Raw genomic sequence first — 5,939 nt, 5'->3', positions numbered from 1 at the left:
GCACTTCCATGCGCTCTCCTCCCCCAAAACCTCTATATAATGGTTGCTATTGCTGATGAAAGACGCTGGTTCCTCTTCATGTCAGCTCTGCGTACTTTCTTTTCCCTAGGCATCTCACCACCAAAAGCCTCCCCTCAGCGTCCCCGGTGACAACAAATCTTGAGATAATTTTATATATGGTTAAGCTGAATGTGATTAATTAAGTAAATTTAAATATCAAAAGTAAGCTGGTACAAAATTAGTTAAGTTTTCTCTCTTTTTTAAATAAGACAAAGTTTGTTAGACTATTGGGTAGGCTACCAATATTGGGTTCGGCTACAGATACTACGAAAAATTTTTCTGCCTGAAAAGCAAATGATACGGGCCAAGCGAGTAGCACCCCCTCTCCCCCACCACTGGACAACTTTTAAGTTTTCTTTCCTATAGAAATTTTAAGTCTCCTCTTCCCTAGTTCCTTAACCCGTGGCTTTGATTCCTTTTCTAATCAGTTTCTGAATCCTAGACTAAAGATTGCCTCTAGACTGAATCACAGAACATCTCTCACCCACCCCGGCTTTAGATAACTAGTTAAAGCCTGTGACTTCTCAACACTCCCCAAGCTATTCCAAACCTAACTCTTGGATAATCCCATCCTAGAGACTAAACAGATTTTAACATTTCCCCAGGCCAGTACACTTGTTGATTGTAAACATTAAAGGCTAATGTTCTTTCCAAACCCATAGCCACCCTACATCAATAGATTTGAGCTCTGCTCTTTAAGATATTTATTAATTAAAATCTATTTTTCTCACTTAGGGGCCTTGGGGATACAGATGATACCCCAGCAAGATTGCCAGTCACCACCAAAGAAGCCAACACGGTCTTCCAGGTGGATCCTGAGACCCCTTCCTCTCATCTAAGATCAGATTGGGTGAGAGTTCTGTGAATCCCCCAATAGGCAGGGACAGCTCTACACCCCTGCCCAGCAGGAAGCAGATATAGAAGAAAAGACCTCCTGTCCCTCAACTTCCCATAGAGATTTTATGGGAATCACATCACTTAAGGAGAAAACAAAGCAGGGAGTTAGAAACAGGCATTGGGTCTCTGCATTCCTGCACGTCCCACAGAAAGTGACCACTCAAAAAGACCTCCCCTCTTCACCCAAAACTTCCCCCCCATTTCACTGTAATTCTCTACCCCTATGGGGAAACAAATGGGTACAAAATACCCAACTGGATTAAACCAGTCACTCACACCTGCACAGTAAAGGCCATAACAACCATCATTTCACCTGGGCCTCATTATACCATCATTATAATAGCCTGGAAGTTCATTAATATCATTATAACAGACTGAATTCTGGGAAGAAACATGCGCAGTCTAAAGGGATAAGGTAATTGCTTATTGTCAATCATAGGTGTCAATCAAGTGGTCCCACACCCAGAGAAGAACAGCCGATTCTAGAAAAAAAAAGGATAAAAACTCCAAGTCCTGGTTAGTCAAAGCCTTTTGAGCTTCCTTTGCTCGGCCCACTCCAAACTCTTTGGAGTGTACTTTCTCTTCTAATAATAGCCCTTGAGCCATTGTCTACTGCTGGGGCCCGCTTCTACTTCTTTGAAACGTATTTTTTCTTCTAATAAACTGTCCTTTTCTGCAACTTTACCTCTCTGGTTCGTGTCTCCATTCTTTGGTTCCACAAGACCACGATCCCAGGGATACACGCAAAAACACACATCAAAAAATCCTGTTTCGCTGTTTTCTGAGAGCAAAGCAACAGAATTACTAAAGTTTTGCTAGGGAAACTCCTGTAGAGGAATCTACTTTTATTTTAAAAATTCAAGTCACCTTAAGGATTGTAGAAAACTAAAATGGGATTTAGAAAAAGTAAAGAAATAGAAGCAAGCATAGGGCTGCTCCAAGGACTATGAGGGCACTTTCTCTTCTTACTAACACTGGGGCTACATTATCTGTTAACACTACCTGACTAAGTTGCCCTCTTTCTTGGAGTAAAGCTTCTATACAAATGGTAGGGACATCTAATCAATCAATGTCTGTATAAATCAGAACCTATTTCTCCCCATCTAGGAAATGTTAAGGGGCAACATATATTTTCACTACTCAAATCTGCCCCACTCACCTGATCATGTGAGACTTTCTAGCCAATGATGCTCACATATCCTTCTCCCAGAAGGGTGAAATGTATTTAGTACTAAATGAATCAGATTGGGAAAACAATGATTTTAAAAGAAACTACATGAGAGGAAACTAGTCTTGAGACTGACTGAATGTTTGCTGCAGGATGTTCCAATACAGCTTTAGGCTTTTTCCAGTACAGATATTGGCAAGATTAAGTCAGCCACTCCCATTAAATAACTATTGATAATACTTGCCTCTATCTAATATTTGCCAATATCCTTTGGGGCCTGATACACTAGCTGGAATTAGCTTATTATACAAGATTACCTTTGAAAGGGGGGTTTATAATTCCACGTATGATCACCTGTAATTCTCCTATCCTTCCAGTAAAGAAACCCAATGAGAAAGGATGGGGATTTGTACAAGATCTCAGGGTTATAAATAGGTGTCCTGTGGTTCCAAATCCACATACCCGGTTATCAGTTATTCCTGTGTGTATTGCCAATATTTTTCAGTGATAGGTTTATGTAGTGTCTTTTACATCATTCCTGTAAAATAAAGAAATAAAGACAGGAAATACTTCTTTGCTTTTCCACCTGAGAAGATCAGAGTTTACTTGGACAGTAATGCCTCAGGGGTATACAGAGTTCCAATTATTTCTCTCAGATACTAAAAGCTGATTTGAATAATGTTGAATTTCCCAGAAATTCTACTCTAATCCAATATGTGGATGATTTACTCTTATGCTGTAGGATATATTAGATTCCTAAGAGAACACAACTTACCTATTACAATAGCTAGTCATAAAGGACATAAGGTCTCAAAGGACAAGCATTGATTTTGTTTATACTAAGTAAAATACCTTGGCTATCTAATATCTAAAAATAGGCTACTGATTACTGCTGAAAGACTTGGAGTAAACTATCCTTGGACCGGCCAAGTGTTGAGCTGGTTAGGAGTTGGCTTGGGATGTCAGCTCTGAGCAGCAGGGCCCCGGTTTGGATCCCACATGAGGGCAAGTGATGCTGCGCCCTCTACTGCTAAGATGATGAACAACAGTTCGACCTGGAGCTGGGCTGCCGTGAGTCGCCGACGATGGCATAGTCTGCAGTGGGGCTACTTGGCAGCTGAGGTGAGCTTTCGTGAGCTGCTGTGAGCTGCCGTGAGCGTCCATCCAATGGCTGGCAAGCAACTGCCTCTCGCAGGAAGAGCGCAATGATAATACCAACATGAGCCTGTGAAGCGACGTCCTCCACAACTAGACTGAAGAACAAAAGGACAGCAACTTGTCTGTTCCCCTTCCCCGATTCCCCAACACTGTTCCCCTCCCCCAACTCCCCAATAAAATCTTAAAAAAAATAAAACATAAGATAGACAAAGAAAAAACTTAGATTATGATAGGTCAAATTTAGAAATAATCCAGATTATATTTAATGAAGATATATAGGATCTGACTGCCTCCCATTTGCTCACCTTTTCTTTTAAATAAATAATTCAACCTTGATTGCCATCTAAGGTTGTAGTCTTGCACCAGCCCCAAAGGTCCAACATTCAACAAGACAAACGCTGACACTAAGACTTCCTAGGAATGAACCTTCCTACCACTGTGGGACCACATTATCCCGCCAAAAGATTGGTCATCAGTGCATCCTTTGAATTGATTTATGACCAAAAAGGGAAACTGTGGACAGAAAAGGGGCCACAGATTAAACCTGACAATCTCAGAGGCTGAAAAAAACCACATAGGATAACAAGAACATAAAAATTCCTAAATAAGGGTGCTGTGGCGAGAAGTCACATCTTTAGTCTTTAGTTTCCTTGAAAAAGATCAATCTTTACCTTATGTGAGCCTGTCTATTGTCTTTTTGCATCTAGGATAACATGCCCTTGGAATGTCAGTAATCCCTTTCCCACCCCTTACCAGAGCAGGAAACTATAGAATCCCTCATTACTATTCTTATCCTCCGATTACCATCTCTATGTGCTGTAAAAAGTGAACTATTGGGCCGGCCAAGTGGCACATTGGTTAAGAGCTGGCTTGGGATGCCAGCTCTGAGCAGCAGGGCCCGGTTCGGATCCCTCATATGAGGGCCAGTGACACTGCCCTCTACAGCTAAGATGCTGAACAACAGCTCAGCTTGGAGCTGGGCTGCCGTGAGTCACCAGCGACGGCGTAGGCTGCAACCCCTGCTGCAACCCGTTGTCATAAGCTACCATGTGTAGCCAGCAGCCAGCGTGAGCGGCCAGCAGCCACAGTGAGCGGCCGGCCACCCGGCGACAGATCTGCCTCGCCTGGGAAGAGCGCAATGATGGTGTCAACTTGGGCCAGTGAAGAACGTCCTCCACAACTAGATGGAAGAACAAAATGACAGTAACTTGTCTGTTCCCCTTCCTCCAATTTCCCAGCGCTGTTCCAATTCCCCAATAAAAAAAATAAATCTTAAAAAAAAAAAGTAAACTATTAACTATCCTGTACAAACCTATGTAAAACAAGTACCTATCCCTCCAATTTACTTTTATCCAATCCCAGAGGCTTCCCTACATTGCTTTCTCCCACCACCTTAATCTACCACCAGTGGATTTCATGTAACCCTCCTCTGATTCTGTGTATAAAATAAGCTGCAAAACACCATTTGGGGGGAGCATTTTCTCAATCCGTTGAGATTTTGCTTCCGGGCAGTTGTCATCAGTTTGGCTCAAATAAACTCTTATAAGCTTTCTCTTGGCCTGGATGTTTTTTTCATTGACAATAGGGAGTTATTGTTGCTTAAGGGTTATAGAGGTTTTGTTTGAAGTAATAAAGGGCTCTGCACCCAATTCCAGTGGGAGGTGGAGGAAGCAGGTTCTACAGCAACAAGGAGTTCTCTGATACCAGGTGGGTGTCGTCCTACACGCAACTCATCCTGACACTATCTACCCAGAGATAACATCAGGTTCCACAACTTAAAGGTTCAGTCTTAGAAGACTGTCCCCACCCTCCCCATTGTTCAGATGTCATTTGCAAGTGCAGGTTGTCACCTGGACTTCTGATCAACATGCTATAGATTAGAGGTTCCTATAACCCCCTGCTTGGGTTTGATTGATTTGCTAAGGCAGTTCACAGAACTCAGAGAAATAGTTTAGTTACTGGATCACTGGTTTATTATGAAAGGATATAACTCAGGAACCACCAGGTGGAAGAGATGCATAGGGCACGGCATGGGGAAAAGGCGAGGAGTTTCCATGTGCTCTCCAAGGACAACGCTGTCCCCCGGTTGCCATGTGTTAATAAATCCAGAATATCTCTGAACCCTGTCCTTTTGACTTTTTATGGAGGCTTCATTTCATATACACAACTGATTACATCATTGGCCGTTGGTTACTGATTCAACCTCCAGCCCCTCTGCCTTCCTTGGAGATGAGGAGGTGGGACTGAAAGTTCCAACCTTCTAATCCAGGGGTCGGCAAACTGCGGCTTGCAAGCTACATGCGGCTCTTTGGGTACGTACATGTGGCTCTGAAGTAAAATTGAAAATGAAAATAAAACTATCATAGTTTCACTTATAACATTTTTAAAGGATGTTATTCACATAATGGTGATTTCATTTGTTTTACGGCTCTTGAATAATTTTTAAATTGTTGTGAGGGACAGGATTGGCTCTTCCATCTCAAAAGTTTGCTAAGCCCTGCTCTAATCACTTGATTGGTTCCCCTGCCAACCAGTCATCTTTAGGTGCAGTCTAAAAGTTATCTCATTAACATATACATCATTTGAATGAAAGGGGGCTTGTTATAAATAACAAGACATCCATTTCATCCTTATAGCTCTGAAGATATTTCAGGAA

Source organism: Hipposideros armiger, unplaced genomic scaffold (assembly GCF_001890085.2).
Source record: "Hipposideros armiger isolate ML-2016 unplaced genomic scaffold, ASM189008v1 scaffold_134, whole genome shotgun sequence".
Taxonomy (NCBI): domain Eukaryota; kingdom Metazoa; phylum Chordata; class Mammalia; order Chiroptera; family Hipposideridae; genus Hipposideros; species Hipposideros armiger.
This window is presented reverse-complemented; position numbering follows the sequence as displayed.